Source organism: Limulus polyphemus, unplaced genomic scaffold (assembly GCF_000517525.1).
Source record: "Limulus polyphemus unplaced genomic scaffold, Limulus_polyphemus-2.1.2 Scaffold1499, whole genome shotgun sequence".
Taxonomy (NCBI): Eukaryota; Metazoa; Arthropoda; class Merostomata; order Xiphosura; family Limulidae; genus Limulus; species Limulus polyphemus.
This window is the reverse complement of record NW_013667109.1, coordinates 103,035-119,931: the sequence shown is the minus strand read 5'-3', so window position 1 is coordinate 119,931 and position 16,897 is coordinate 103,035. Positions and strand designations below refer to the sequence as shown.

Here is a 16,897-nt window from a genome sequence, read left to right as displayed (position 1 = left end):
AGCTACCATTTAGTTGATCAAACCTGAAAACCTGAAAAAGTGAAGTACTTTAATAAGACAATGTTAGTAATATAGATAATAAATTACAGACAAGACTGCTAAACTTTGTAACAAACCGTTGGTAAAACTTCCGTATCTAGATACGTATCGTATCGCAGCATCAATATCTAGATACGTATCATATGATGAGATATGCACCCCTGATAAATATGTGTTCAATTTAAAGGAAATGTATCTATACAAGTAAGTGTAATAAAAATATGGAAAACAATACCTAACACTAGCTGTCCCCAGTTAACATCAGAAATCTAATGGCCTAAAACAAATTTGGTAGTTACTTTGCTTAAGAAACAATGAATCAATAATAGTTACAAGTAATGTCTCAGAAACAATGTAACATAACCAAAAGCTAACAATAAATTTAGTAAATTCAAAACATCAATAGAATTTCAAGGTAATACTTGCTTTGTTTCTGAAGTCATCGTACTTGAATTATTATTAATACATATGTTCTTTGGAAATGTACGTGTTATTGTAATTCATAAATAAATTATATATAAACTCTAAAAGAAAAAAAATACAAGTTCTTTGCAAAAAATTAACCAATTTAATAAGTTAATATGTACAAGGTACATCATCCTGGCACGTTCAACCAGTTTAACAATTAAGTATTTAAGCTTTCATGACAAATCAGTGCTTTCATAGACAGTAATAAACCCTAAAGAACATGGGAATACAATTAATCTGTATCAACAAAGAAGATTTCAAAATCAATTTATCATAAATCATTAAATAAACTCGCATAAAAACAATTAAAGGAACATTAGAACTTGTAATATTATAGCTACAATGATGGAAAAACAACTGCTACAAAACATGTTAATCCATCTCAGTTCATTGTTATGAAAGTTACTCATCTGATGTGATCTGAAATGAAATTATTGATAAATTGACCTATACTACAGGGTGTCCAAAAAGTCTGGAATCATAGATGATTTGCAGCTTGAAAGTCCAAGCTTAGTTGAATGACACCTTCTCAGGAGAAAGGATTAAAAGACATGGCCCCTAGGAATGGGCCCCAAGATTTGCAGGCTTGACTCCCATAGATTTTTCTAGGGACAGCTCAAGGCACGTGTGTATAAAGAGAAGATCGGGGACACAAAGCATCTGAAACAATGAATTGGAGATGTATACTGGACCATTGCCAATGATACAAGTATGTCTTGCAGCATCCAAAAAGAATGGAAATACCGTCTCCAAACTTGTCTCGAATTACAAGGACAGCACGTGGAACACCCCAGACACTAATAACACCCTGAAAATATTTATTTTGCAAGAACTGTCAAGAATAACTCGGGACTTTATCAACACTGATTTTATGCATGCAACAACAGTGCCAAGGTTTCCTTGTCATTCATGGTGATCAGGCTTCATACTGACATGAAACATAAATATGTAAATTCACATCTACCTAATTGTCATTTACAAGCATAGACTGAATGGCCAAATACTTGCATTTCAAATCACATAACTGATCATCAGATACTGGATTTGCATAAAAATAAATTGAAGAGAGATATTTATTTCATAACAGTGGATTTTTGACTGGTCATAACAATAACATTATGAATTCTGATGATCTATTAATTGTTTTGAACAGTGTGCTTAAATTTATAGAAAGATGTACAACTACATATATATGTATTTCATTTCCTACATATTTCCACACTAACACTGAAGAAACAGGTCATCCTAACTTTTTCTCAATAATTACAATGGTTTAAAACCACACAGATAACTTAAGAAAAACATTAAAGCACTTTTTAATTGGTTGTATTTAAAGAATTTACACTTAAATGAAAATATTCAATGATTCATCCTCTTTTAAAAACCAATAATAATGTTTTCTTATCATCTCAACTCTCTTTAAAACATTACCGTAATTCTATATAACACCAATATATTTCATGAAGATGTTTAGGTTATCTTCTATTTTTCTTGCTCTTTCTCTTCCTGTTTTACTTAGTCTATTTAAATATGAATTATATGTTTGCTTATTTTATTAACAATTTATGTAAACTTATACATCAAGGAATTTCTCACAAAGCATTCCAGGTGGTGATTATGTAATTCAATATTACTATCAAAATGAGCACTACATATCTCACAAGTAAATTCTTTTCGGAATGGTTTCTTTTTACAAGAGTGTCGCTGATGTCGATAGAGATGAGTTTTCCTTGTAATTACGATACCGCACCAGCAACACTGAAAGTGTCCATTAGGTAATACTACAAACCTTTGTCCTTTTATTCCTAAAATGTGAAAACAAAAATTAAAAATGTTGTAATAAAACTACACGAGAAAATATGATGTATAAACAAGCCATGAATAATATATAAAGATAAATGTACAATAAAACTTTATTAATGTTAACTTAAAAGTAGTATGAGAAATCACTAAAAATTAAAGTTTCCAACAACAAATAATTAAAAACACCACCACCAAAAGAAAAAAAAATACATTTTTGCAAACTTGAAAGTTTATTTTCTCATACAAGTACACTGTACGCACATTTAGAAAATCTGCAACGATAAAAGTTTTGAGTTACTCATGAGAGTTTAATGACCTAGTCAAGAAAGCAAGATAAACAACTGGAGCTTTTTTATTGATAAACAAATACAACACAAAGAAAACATCTTTTAACGCTGCTTTTCAGATAATTAACGACAGATTAATAATAATTACGGATTCTTACTGATAAGCAATTCTAGAAAAATGGGAAGTAAAACTAACACTAAGTGCTTCTTTACGGGTGACTGTATAATGAAGGCTACATAAAAAAATACAATTTTATGTATGTGTATATATCAATTCAAATAATCCACACACTCAAGTAACTTTAGCATCAAATAGAAATGTTCTTATACCTAAAGTATGAAATCCATATGTGGTTCTTTTTATAATGGCTCTAGTTTCATCAACTACTGATGGAATACAACACAATGACCATCTGAATCACAGATGGCCAACTGGCAGGCCCTGCAGGCTGGATCAGGCCTATACGGAGTACTTAATGTGACACATTTGTTTAATCATATTTTACTTTGGGCAAACTGGCAAAACATAAAGAAAAAATGAAACTATGAACAAGCAAATGAGTCCCATGACAGTTCTGAGAACTTTCTTCAAATGTTAATTCAACTAGTTATTCAGAACCATATAATTAACTGAGCAGACAGTAGAAGTTAAAATTTAAACTAAAGAAATATTCTGAACATACATTACCTGGTCATACAGTTTTGGTCTAGGTAAGAAACTGGCCCAAGTGTATAAAGAAGTTGGCCATCCTCAATCTAAAAAGTAATTATTTTTATCAACCTACTGAATTAAATATATTCCCCAAATTTCAGTGCGGCATACTTCAAAATTTTGGAAAGTTAAATATAATTTAATTATCAAGTTACAAATTTAAAACATTCCTATAAAAAAAATTATGGATGACAAACGTCTGGGTTTATGAGGCAGACAAGGATTAAGTTAATAAGTCTGAAACAAGCTTCAGCACACAGATCGACATGTTGTCCAACTAATGGATGGCAAAAACAATCCATAGGAAAGTCAAACATATCTATACTGATTCAAAATCCTTACCTTTTAAACCTTAATACCACCCCAAATATTTTCTGTTGTTATAAATGTGTTTATTTTTAATTAAACATGTAGTAGTTATTTATATCTATCTATCTATATATATAAATACCTTTGTGCTAACACTGCCAACTAAATTAATTGTTCTACTATAACAGTGACAATGACACTGAGGATTTAAATTATTATACATACAAAAATATCTAAAAACAACTGTGACAGTAATGAAAAACAATTTTTTTTTCTTCAATGTGGGAAACCTACAATTTCAACAGAACCAAATTCAGAATATTTAAAAACATATTTAAATCTCCCGTACTCTTTAAAATCCTTCGTATTTTATTTACTTTTTCAAATATTAATAAATCACCCAAATTAGGGTGGTTTCATCTAGAAATTTCTATCAATATTAATCTTTCAATCACTGATTAGTGAAAGTTATACATTAAAGAAGTCCTCATAAAACACACTGGTTGATGATTTTTCAATTGCATATCATCCTGGCAACAAGCACCACATGAGTCACACATAAAGTCTTTTCTGGTAGGCTTATTCTTACAGTAGTGTCGCTGATGGCGATAGAGATGATTTTTCCTTGTAATCACAATGTTACACCAAGAACACTGAAAATGGCCATTTGTTAGTACCACAAATCTTTTCTTTCTCCCTAAAATGAAAAATAACACAAAAATAAAGAATAAAACTACCATAAGAAATATTTCAACACATAACAAATCTTTATCCAAATATTCACCTGCACAAGTTCTTTATAATATTACATAATTTTATAATATATTCTTGTAACGTTTAAGTATATTGGGATACATGACTACAAAACTTTTGACTATTTCTAGCTACAACTTGTGTTCTAGTGCTTGACAGTGAACCTAAAAATTGTTTTTCAAAATATACTACTATGACTGAATACGTTCAAAATTCACATAATTTGTGAAAGATAGAATACAAAAATGAAGGTTTCCACTGTTTTTTTTAACTTATTCCTTTAAAAGTGTTACTTTCCAACAAGTGTAAAAAATTTTGCAAACTTAGATGGTAAAAGTATCTTTAAAACACTTCACATTATGTTCGGTTTACTTCTTAGAACTAGACATAATTACAAAAGCCGCATTTCAAGGAAACTTCAAATGCTGCTCCAGTAATAAATACAAACTATCCACGTGTTTCTCTACTATTTCCTTTTAAATAAACTCATATCTCCTCTCAACAACTGAGTGATAAATACAACATCTTTATTGATAAGCAAATACAGTATGGTAAAAACAAACAAAAGCATGTTTCCTTTTACAGGAAACTTTAAAGCTTGTATAACAAAATTATATTTCAAACCCTAGTAACAAAAGAACAGCATTTCAGTCTAACTGAAATAGATATATTCTGAAACTATAACATAAAATTCACATATGGTGCAATGTTCTTCAGGATACAATGCTGTATTAACAATCACAGAAATACATAGAATGTCTTGTAATAAGTTACTGTTTACTGGACTAATGAACTACTAAACTTTACTGTGGTAATTGTCAGAATATTAAAATATGGGGTCCTATAAGAAAGATCACATCAAATGTGCTTCGAAATTGTGCTGTTCTTCTTCACTTATACATCCTGCGTTTTATTAATACTTAAAAAAATAACATATTAAACTTTTAGTACTGCATGTAGCACAAAATCATTGTTAATGGAAAAAAAGCATTATTAGTAGGGTCGTTAGTTATTAGCTTAGGAAATGTGTCATTTATTTTTAAAGAGTAAGCAAAAGTATTTTGATATATACATATAAAATGGAATGTTCATCTATTTGATAAGATTGGTTTTCTTCCTCTTCTGCCTTTAGCAGGAAATACCCCATGCTGCAGCGACAGATGTCTTTTGAGATTATCTGACCTTTGGAATGGTTTGCCACAGAAGGAACAGTTCACAAACTGCACAGGGCCATGCTGAAATTTCATGTGTCGTTGTAGACCCGAAGAGAAGTTAAATCCAGCTGAACACAGCAGGCACATGTAGTTCTTTTCTATAAACAAGTATTGAATCATCCAATCAGCTTGGGAAACTTATAAAGGTACTGTAGGCATAGAGTAGAATTTTGAAAATGACGGGTTGTTCACACTTTCATAAAAACAGAAGAGAGTTACGGGAGTTGCTGATGAGTGTAAGGCAACATTTTGTCAAAAGTACATCAGTTTCTTTGGTTAAAAGAGAGGAAGTTAAATCGTTATAGCAAAGTGTATTTATATGGTAACTTATGAGCCTTTTTTTTTAAATTAACTTTATATTTGTATAAATAAATGTATCATTATACAAAGGTATTTACTCATGTCAGCACATATATTAAGCACAAATTGTGTTTATATGTATACAAATATATATATATATGTATTCCTTGTTACAAAAAAACCCTATTAAATGTTTAACAACAACAACAAAAAAAGATTACATGTTTATGCCTCAAAATAAACAATGGGTTATTTGTGTAAGAAACCTGCAGTTTCCTTTATTCATAACAAATTCCAAAACTTTTGGAAAAACAAACAAACCTGTTTTACTTGTGTTCACCAAGCATAAGACTTTCACATCCTCGAACCACAGAAATTATATCTCATGAATAAACTTTTCACCACATTTAATTACTAAAGTCCAAAAGAATAACCTTAAAGTTTACACTTTCAAAGGTAGTATCTCTTGAAATCCTGAATGAGATACCGATTATATCAATATATATAATCTATTTGATATCTGAATTTTAAAATCATGGTGTAGTGATTCAAGGTATGATCTTCCTTCCAACTAATTTCATTTATATAGTTTTCTCTGCTAACCTTCATTACAACTATGCCATATGTTTAATCCACTACATTACTGTCATGATGAGCATGAACAATTCTTAAATGATATTAGAATATTTTATGTTAATGTGTAAGAGAGTTTGCTTTGTTTCTTTAGAGTAAAGCTACACTGAGTTATCTGCTGTGTCCACCTTGGGGAATCAAACCCCAGATTTTAGTCACTGTAAGTCCAAAAACTTATCACTGTCCCATCAGAGGATGTAAAAAGAAGAGTCAGTATATACACACACACACACACATATACATATATAGAAAAGAGCATGAGCAATGAGTGCTTTTACCTGTTATCATATCAGTTTCAATACATTTTAGTGGTAGAAAATATCTCAACAGAAAATCATATATTTAATTAGAAAGCTTTTGTTTTACAAGGTTTTCTCAGGAAATGTTAGGATGTGACCTTTCAGGTTATCCTTATAACAAGTTTAATCACAGAAGTAGTAGGAAGTGGATGGAGTTACTCATAAAAAAAAACAACATTCAAAGTGGCTGGTATAATCTAAGTAGAAAATACACCCAGCATGCTGTTCCTGAACTAGAATACCTTTCTTACGTGAATAAAAGCAAATTGTATAAATGTTTTATTAAACAGACACCATCATCAGAGTAATAGAAAAATATTTTAGAAAACCCTCGATTTAAAAAAAATCAACCAACTCTAACAGCCACAGAAACATACCTCCAATTTAAAATAACCAATTTTTGCTCCAAAGTTTATTTAAAGATATTAAATATATTAGATTTTCTTTGTCTCGTTACCTTTTCTTTTCAACTACTATTTGATATATTTTCTTTCTATATGTCAGAACTGCTGTATCTGCATACAATCGACAGCAATAATTAACTTTCTAAAATATTTTTCAATATTCTAAAAATAATTCTTGCACTTCCAGGTATTCGATGAAATCACTCAGAAAAAGATGCTTTCTTTGGAAGAAGATGAAAGATCAGAACTTAAGATTAGTGATATTAACGATTATAAATACACAACCATGAAAAACATTACAAACATGCACTACAGATGCTTAAATTTTTCTGTATTTTGTCATAAGACTGGAATTACAAGCAGCTTTACAAGTTCTCCCTTACAGTTTAGATGCATTAACTACTGTCTTATTACACTGTATGTAACTGTGTTAGTCAATTTCACTGTAGTAGCTATAGGCATACTACATATATATAGGGGGTGGTCGAAAATAATATTTCCCATTTTAAAATTTAATAATTAAATAACTAAAAAGATACAACCATGCAGTTTTCAACATCTTGTAACTAAAGAAATACAACCATGCAGTTTTCAACAGCTTGTAACTAAAGAAATACAACCATGCAGTTTTCACCATCTTGTAACTAAAGAAATAGAACCAAGCAGTTTTCAACATCTTGTAACTAAAGAAATAGAACCAAGCAGTTTTCAACATCTTGTAACTAAAGAAATACAACCATGCAGTTTTCAACATCTTATAACTTAAGAAATACAACCATGCAGTTTTCAACATCTTGTAACTAAAGAAATACAACCATGCAGTTTTCAACATCTTATAACTAAAGAAATACAACCATGCAGTTTTCAACATCTTGTAACTAAAGAAATACAACCATGCAGTTTTCAACATCTTGTAGGCTAATGAAAATGTTTTTTATTGTCATGTTGTTTTTTCATTCCAGTGAGTAGTATTACCCCGTAAAATGGCAACCATGCAATGGATTGGGTCAAGGTGAGCCAATACCCTGGCCTCCGCATTCATCAAACATCACTCCACTAGACTTCTTTCTTTGGTGGTATGTTTGTTAAGGACATAGCGCAAGAATGGGGAACCTGCTGTCCCAAGTTTTTTTTTACCCGACCAATATATATATGTAAATATATATATATATCTCTGAAGGCATAGAGATTGTATATGTCTATAATTAATTAATTATATAATATAATAATTATATATAAAATACTTATAATGCATAAAATTAACAATAATAACAGTAATTTTGCTGCTCAAAATTTCCATGGGCATGCAAAATAATTTTTCCGAAAATTATTGACAATTTGGGCACACGATCTCAAAAAGGTTCACCAGCCCTAACATAGTGTATCTCACAGAGCTAAAGATCAGGATAATGGATGCCATCGCCACTGTAACTGTGGACATGTTGCAGCGAATGTGGACTGAAATTGAGTATTGGTTAGATGTGCCGAGAGCCACTAATGGTGTACACATAGAAGTCTACTGACATGTCAGTAAAAAACTGTTTAAGTTGGGCTACAAGATGTTGAAAACTAGTTAATTAAATTTTAAAATAAAAAAGATAATTTTGGACCCCTGTATATATACATATTATATGTTCATCCCATAAACTTTAACAAAGTATACTGTATCGAAGAGAGTTATTTGGAGCTAAAATAAAAAGTTTATAAATGCTAATACAACAGTTGATCACACCTTTGTAATATCACTTTCGAATAGTTCACTGTTTTTCTTCAGAACTATTCGAAAGCACTCAAGTTTTGGGTCTCGTTTGAAAACCATTACAACTTTTCCATGCGATCCTGTGTGCTAACTTCTTAATCAGAATTTGTAATATCACCGTTAAAAAATCTGAGAAAAGTTAACAAAAATGTGATTCCTGTAATTTTCCTAAATTTATATGGAGAAACAAAACTTGTAACTTCCACTCTTAATTTTCCTCAAATACAGGGTGAGTCAAAATTATTTATAAACACTTTAAATAACCATATTTTATAGACAACAGAATCAATTTGAATGAAATGTTGTACATTTTTCAGCTAAAATATGCTTTTAACTCTACAGAAAAATGTTAACCTGCAAGGGATTAGTGTGTGGATGGGACTCGCCTCTCGTGGGATAATCGGACCTTACAGATTCAATGATACTGTTACCGCACAGTTATCTTGAACTGTTAATGAATGATGCAGTTCCCACAATAAGAAACACGTTTCCATTTATACTGGCGTACTTTCAACAGGGTGGTACACCTCCACATTTTCAATCTTATGCCCGTGCCTATCAAGATATTGAATTTCCCGAACGGTGGAATGGTCGCAGGGGGGAATGCTTTTGAATCCCCCCCACACACACCCAAGGTCATAAATTACAAATTTTGCAGGATTTGTGGGTGATGATACGACAGGAAGCAGGCAAAATTACAGCTGATTGACATATGCACCACCATACGTCGGGCTGTCGAGAAACGATGTCGTTCATATATGATTTGGTGGCAGACATTTTGAACATCTGACGTACCTTCTGTAATGTATTACATTTCTATGTATCTAATGTATTTGAAACATTTTTTGGTTCATGTTTACTTAATAAACTTTCTGCGATACAACATATCAAATTGTTTATACATAATTTTGACTCCCCCTGTATGTTTAATAATGTTACAATTCTCACCACATAATCTAGTTAAATTAAATACATCAGCAGAGAAATTATTCACACCCACCTGAGATAGGTTGAGTTACTATAAAATATCTAACTAAGAACTGCTAGAGGATTAATTAACCCTTTAATGCAGTTAACAGGATTCTTGCCTGGCATGCATGAGAGAACAGGTTCAATTGGGCTCATGCAAAATGCCACCAAATATGAAGCAAAGTTCTCGGAACAAGATTATATCACTTGGCTTTTCTGATTTCTTTTGTAAAACAATCCAAATAGTCACAAAAACCAGATTTAGGTCATTCTGATTTGTATATTTTATTTTAAATATAAAACTTTTATCCTTGTGCAACATAACTGTCTTTTTTGAACTTAATTTATACATTCATAGCTAAATATTCATGGGAAATTAAAACCCAACAACAAGATACAATGGTTTTAGAATACACATGCTGTAAAAAGTGCACCTATAAATACGGAGAATGTATTTTATTTCATGGTACTTTGAAGATCAAACAGTAATTCATTTCAGTCCCCTATGAGGAAAATTATGTTATTAAAAAAAAAGTATGAAAGATTTCTCAATCAGTAAGTCAAGAAAATGCTCCACAAGACATCCTAAAATATGGTTATACTTCTAGTAAATGTTTACTAAATTAGTCCTAACACATGCCATGCGTGTCACAAGTGAAACAATCGTAAACTATAACATATATGTTTAAATGCTAATATGATTGACCTAAGAAACATTTTTCCATGATAGTTTCTTCAATAATATAATTATTATCAACACCTTATTTACCCACCATAGTTAAAAGATAGTTTAAAAGTAACTTTTTCTTTTTTTCAATCAAATTCGTACATGATGATACGCGTTTCTTCACTAACTATTTCTGATACATTATGTTAAAAGGCTTTATCTTTCATTTCAACTCTTCTCTTGACCTTGACTTGTGCCAAAACATAAGAGTGTAATGTAATTAAATCTTATTTCAGATAATAATAGTGTAAGATACTTATTTGTGACAAACAAATAATGAAAATAAAAACACCCCAAATAATTTTTTTTATTCTTTAATGGATCATTTGACAGCAGATGTTTTATAAAATTAAGCCCTGTCAAAAGTAGCTTCGGTGATTCCATGCTGGTATTTTTTATGTGACAAGAGATTATCAGGTCGCTGAAACCCTCTGCCACAGATAGGACAGATCTGGATGACTGCTGTGCCATGTTTAAATTTCTTGTGACGACTCAATCCAGAAGAAAAGGCAAACACTGCATGGCAAGTGTTGCATCTGAATCTTCCTCCTAAAGCCCAACAAAATCATAATCTTATTATTTTCCAAATTCACAACAATTACTTGATGAAAAATAACTACATCTACTGTTTTTCCTCTTTAAATTTACTTTCAAATTTGTAGTACTTTAAATGTATTTATTCAGCTGTAAGGAAAAACAACAACATACAAACTAACTTGCACACAGAAACTATATGTTCTAGAACAATGATAAAATTATAGCAACATTTGCAAATAAGTCTTCCAAGTACAACAATTAGTTTGGGGTTCTTCATAAAAATAAAACACTTAGCCACTAATAACCAGTTCCAGAAATCTGGAAATGAAACTAGCACCAATAAAAAGACTTGACAAAAAAATCTATGAAGAGTCTGCTATGAAACAAATACTACTTCCACAAAGAGTGATATGTAATGGCTCTAAAGTTTTCTTACATTTATGTCATGATATTCAAAAGCATGCAAGATCAACAATCAAACAAAAAAAAAAAGTACAGAAAGAAAACCCAAGAGCTTTCAGGAATTGGACTTTACTTCATTAGGGGTAAATAGCAAATGACCATTGTAAGCATGTTGATCAGTTATGTGGTTGTGAGACATCACTCTAATCAAAGAATGTGACCTAAATTGTATGTATGATTTCCAAAATAACAGGTAACAGTGAGAAAGAGTAGGTTTGAAACAAGAATATAAATTAAAATTTAAAAACACAAAACAAATATATAATGGAAAACAAAACATAAACTGTAGAAAAGCTAACCATTTTTATTTATTTTTTTAATACAAAATAAGCCATGAATAATATGATAATAGGTAGATCATTTAGAACATTTCATCAAAGAAATGGTCAATTGGATAAAACTTCAAGTTGCTTTAAACTGTTTCATATTTATAGATTAGTAAAAATTTCTGGATGAATCTTGGCCAATAGAATAAATGCTACACAAAACAACAGTAATTCTAGGATTAACCATAGAGGAGAGAGAGTAGCATAAAACTTTAGGAGAAAAGCTAGAAACCTACATAAATGAGATATCTTTAATACACAGTTATTATTATTATAGACAACCTACCTAAACATGCAGATACATTCCTGCAATGTAGATTATCAGAGAAATATATATATATATATATATATAATTTTTTTCTCAATGAAAAATTTATAAAATAAATAAGCTTTTGCATATAAACACCCCAAAAGATTGAAAACTGGTAAACACTTATTATTCCAGCTCCAAATGATCATTATGGTATATTAAACAGAACATAGTGATCTTAGTACAAAGTGTATAGTCTTTGTCAACTTTGAGGTATAAGTGTTTGTGTGGTCTCTCAACAGCTTCAGAAACCCATGCCTGAAAGCTATAATAGCACTGAGAGAATGATTAACAAAAATAAAAAGTAAATTATCATTTATTCATGAACAGAATCTTGTATTTAAAACTTCAAAATACATATGATGAACAGTTCTGAAATCATGGGCCACCTTTCGAGTCTATATACATTAACCTAAACATCACTGGGAAATGAGAGATGAATATAAAGCATTATGAAGCATTTTGATGGTACACCTTAATATGAGCTTTTACATCCCCTGGCCAACTAAATTGTTTGAAACAGAAAGAACAACTGAATTTTTTTCGAAATGGCTGATGCTTCAGCTGGTGCCGCTTGAAATTATATTTGTTTGAAAACAGCTGCTGGCAGATTGTACAAAATCGTTCTAAATCTGATGAACATGAAAGTTGGTCTGTAGTTTTAGGTGTTATCCAAACCTTCTGACCTGAAAACAAAAAGCACATATAAATATATATGTGTTTGTATATGAAAATCTTATCATTAATTAATTTGACATCCATATTTTATTAGATATTGTGTTTGTAAATGCAATTTGTTTTCTATCACTAATTTCTCAAAAATGACACATGTACGCTACAATCTGTGTCAATAAAGATTTTCAATTTTGAACAGACTGACACACTACAGCAAAGCATACAAAAATATTGTGCTTCACTAGGATTGTATATGAGCTAATATTTTACTCACTGTCTTTTGAAGTAAACATAAAACAAATCAAGTCACAATAAATTGTTAAAGACTTTTATATACCAGTTTTGTTCTCCATGATCTTACATCTATACAGTGACAAGATTATCAAATTATATTAAACAGCAAAATTTACTCAAATATAACAATAACAACCATGTTTTTATCAAATTTTTTAAACAATATATAAGAAGTGTCAATTAAAAGCAATGACACTAAAATTAATGAAATATTATTACATTTACTAGGCATAGGTTTAAGTTTGAAATATACCTTTACAAGGTTCTCAAAAACAGGGAATCTGCTGTCAATACTTAATCAGGAATAGTGATTAGCATCTAATACTAAAAATGTTTAATAAAAGCTTTTCAATAATAAAGAAAAATTGGTCAACAATACAAACTTGGTTGTGAATTAGTATTTCAGTGATGCTCATCCAGTAAGGATGATTTTCAACTCTTAAAGAGAGTAAAATTACATATGCAACAACATAAAGTTAGTTATAAATGATGAAATGATAATTAAATTGTTCTTTTAGTTAAGATCTTCACGTGGTACTTAAGTAAAACAAAAAGTAGCTTCCACTAATAAAAATATTATGAAGACTAATTATGAATGAGGAGGTGATACTGTAGTGTTGTTCTTCTAGTGTAAATCTTTCCACAATACTGACATGAGAAGTTGCGATGACTTCTATGTTGATAATGCCGATGTGCTGATAAAGACTTTTTTGAGGAATATTGTTTTCCACAGATATTACAAAAAACACTGTCTACTTTTCCTGCTCTTTTATTCTTTGTCTTTTTTCCGTAAAAACCTAAATATAAAGAATAAGATAAGTATAATGTAGAAAGATTAGTGTTTTGATTGTTATGTAATCTTAAACTTAATTTCATAGACATAATTATTAACACACAAAGAATACACAATTGATAAAACTCTTCTTCAAACATTCAAGCTACTTTTTAGGAGTGTAATACATATATATATATAACTGTATTCTCTTCTTCAGCTTTATAAATATAAAACACTATTTCAATTGATCACTACAACTTATCATACAATTATTCACTTCACATATTACAAATAATTTGTTAAAGATGTATATGTACATTATAAGAGCACATTTTAAAAGGATAACACAACATAAAATATAATATTGTTCATTTCATTTGAAGACATTATCAATGTTTTGTTTCTTGTCGAAACAAGGAGTAAACGAACTCCACTTTTTTTCTTCTTTTTATGTGTGTTCCACAAATAATTAAATGGCTTGCATAGTTGGTTTGTACTTGACAATGTATGAAGCACATTCTAATAAATAATGCTGCAATTCTACTCAATTATACAATAAATAAATAATCACTTGTCATGAAAAAAGTATATAATACAAAAATATTTGTCTTAAATTCATTGGACTTTTTTCATACAAAACTTCTTCTCTGTAACAACCTTAATCTCAATAGTTTGGAGTCAGCTGGTAATCTTGTAAGCCAAGAATTTTTACACCCAGGTGGACGGTCCAGATGGCAACCACACAGAATGAGCATGTTCGGTAATGGGGAATCAAACTCATGACCCTCAGATTGTGAGTCGAGCTCCGTAACAATCAGGCCGTGCATTAAAAGAGAACTGTAATATGAGTAATACTTTTCATGTCAGTTCCTATCTGAAGATCTTTCCTGGAGCTAATAAAATGTATATATTTACTTCTTAGAAATACCTATATAAACAATGATAAAAAAGTCAGTCACATACATTACATACAGTAAAACTATATGTGACAACAGATTAGTTGCACGACTCCAATGCATTACTCAGATGTTAGTTTGTATCTTGAAATTAATAATAAAATAGCTCTAAGTTGTTCTTCCATATTTCATATAATAAAAATGTCCTACTTTACATTAGAATGCCTTTACCAGTTTGCTGAAATTCAACTTAAATGATATAAGCAAATCCAAAACACAAGAAGTTTTTTTTTTAAATATCTTTATTGTGGAGAGATCTTACAAATAAGAAAATTTCCAACACAAAAAACAACACATGTCTGTAGGTAATCACAAAACTCCTACCAATGGTTATTAAGTTGATTCTAAAACTAATGATAATAGTGATGTTCTTTTAGTGTAAATCTTCAAACATTACTGAGAAAACAAAATCCCAACAATAATAGTTATTCATGAAGGATAAATTACATGTTTGGCAAAATAAATCTGTGCAGAAATATTTAAATTTTACAGAAATATTAATCATAAAGTCATAGGCCTATATATGAAATCAACATTACCTATCCAAGTTAAAAATATGATCTTCTTCATAATTCTAATCAACACCATTCCTCATATTTTATGCTGAAATAAGATAAAAACTAAGGTAACTTAAAGGTAAGTTAATATTGCAATAAAAAAAGTCACTGTAAATAAAAACAAGGTCCATGAGTTAATAAAACTTTTACATTTATCCACAAGTTTAGGGCAACATTCAATTAAATATAAAATAAAATGAATAATTTATTCAATAAAATTTTAACATAAACATTAGATCTCAAGCTATGATTTACTTCTCACATTAGAATCTTTCCAGGATAACGTTTTTCATTTGAATGAATCATACAATCACACTATGAATGCAATGATGTCTGTTTGCAAGTTGATTAGATTGGTGTCTTAATACAATTAGTAGAGTGGCATGTATTCTAAATGCTCCTTTGCCCCAGTTAACTTGGCACTTATGTATACAGATTACATTCACAAATAGGGCCAATTAGATGGTTTGGGGGGCTATTTGGCCCAGGCCTCAAACTTAAACACTATTACACTTAGCATTACTGTACTTAGTTAAAAACAGATATACAATGTCAAGCAAGGTGATGGTTCATCAATTAATGCTTTATAGAGCAATAAATAAAACAGTTGAAATTTCCATAAAAATCAAATGTTTCAGATTTAACCAATAAAAATTACAAACAAAAATAAGTAAGTTTCAGAATTAACCAACAAAAATTACAAAAAAGGAGTAAGTTTCATAAATAAAACAATAAAAAAAAACTATTTGTGTTTCTTTAGTGAAAATCTTATGAGTGTTGCAACAGAAAATCAAGGCACTTTCATTGATAACTGTGTCTACTAAGAAATACTTCAATAAAATCTACTCTGTGTTGTAATGCTGTGATGATAGCTCATTTTTAAACTAAAATTTCAATAAAATCCTTTTTCTCATGGATTGTGAACAATTATTGAATGTCAAGTATGAGAACATTGTTGTAGAACTGTCAGACAATTCCAGAAAAGGCCTCAGGACCAAGAGCGTTTTGCAGGAACTAGCAATTATATCAGCCCGGAGGGTGGGTATTTCTGCTAGTAATACTAACAGAACTACATAGAATGACAAAAAAAGATGAACCAAATTCAATTGAAGTTATGGGAAGGGGGGGATGTTGTAATACAAGTAACTGCAATGTGAGTAACCAACACTTCCGTAATATTATATAATTCATGGCTAATGCATTACCTGTTTTAATTTATTATTTTACTGATGTTTTACTATGGATATTAGCCAGTTAAAACACCAGCCAACCAAATTGTAAAGGAGACTGATGACTAGGTGGTAAAGAAAATTTCTATGCCTTTTTCAT

General features: G+C 30.2%; 2 long non-coding RNA genes across 7 annotated transcripts in view; both read right to left on the bottom strand.

Annotated features, from left to right (window-relative positions):
• Positions 1-7,990, bottom strand: LOC111086861. Of its 3 annotated transcripts, none has more exons than XR_002611585.1 (3): positions 5,444-7,990; positions 3,286-4,315; positions 1-2,312 (listed from the first exon to the last, which is right to left on the bottom strand). It is a non-coding gene; the product is annotated as an uncharacterized LOC111086861 (long non-coding RNA). The 3 variants fall into 3 exon arrangements; XR_002611584.1 differs by lacking the exon at positions 1-2,312 and having other exon boundaries at positions 2,647-4,315; positions 5,444-5,683; positions 7,275-7,990; XR_002611583.1 differs by lacking the exon at positions 1-2,312 and having other exon boundaries at positions 2,647-4,315.
• A 5,026-nt stretch (positions 7,991-13,016) lies between these two features.
• The window catches only part of LOC111086862, a 12,789-nt gene continuing 8,908 nt past the window's right edge, over positions 13,017-16,897 (bottom strand). For 2 of the 4 annotated variants that reach the window (XR_002611587.1, XR_002611588.1), the window contains exons 3-4: positions 14,713-14,892; positions 13,017-14,077 (exon numbers count right to left, since the gene is read on the bottom strand). This is a non-coding gene — a long non-coding RNA (uncharacterized LOC111086862). The remainder of the gene's footprint in view (positions 14,078-14,712; positions 14,893-16,897) is intronic. The other 2 variants (XR_002611586.1, XR_002611589.1) reach the window with 1 other exon arrangement.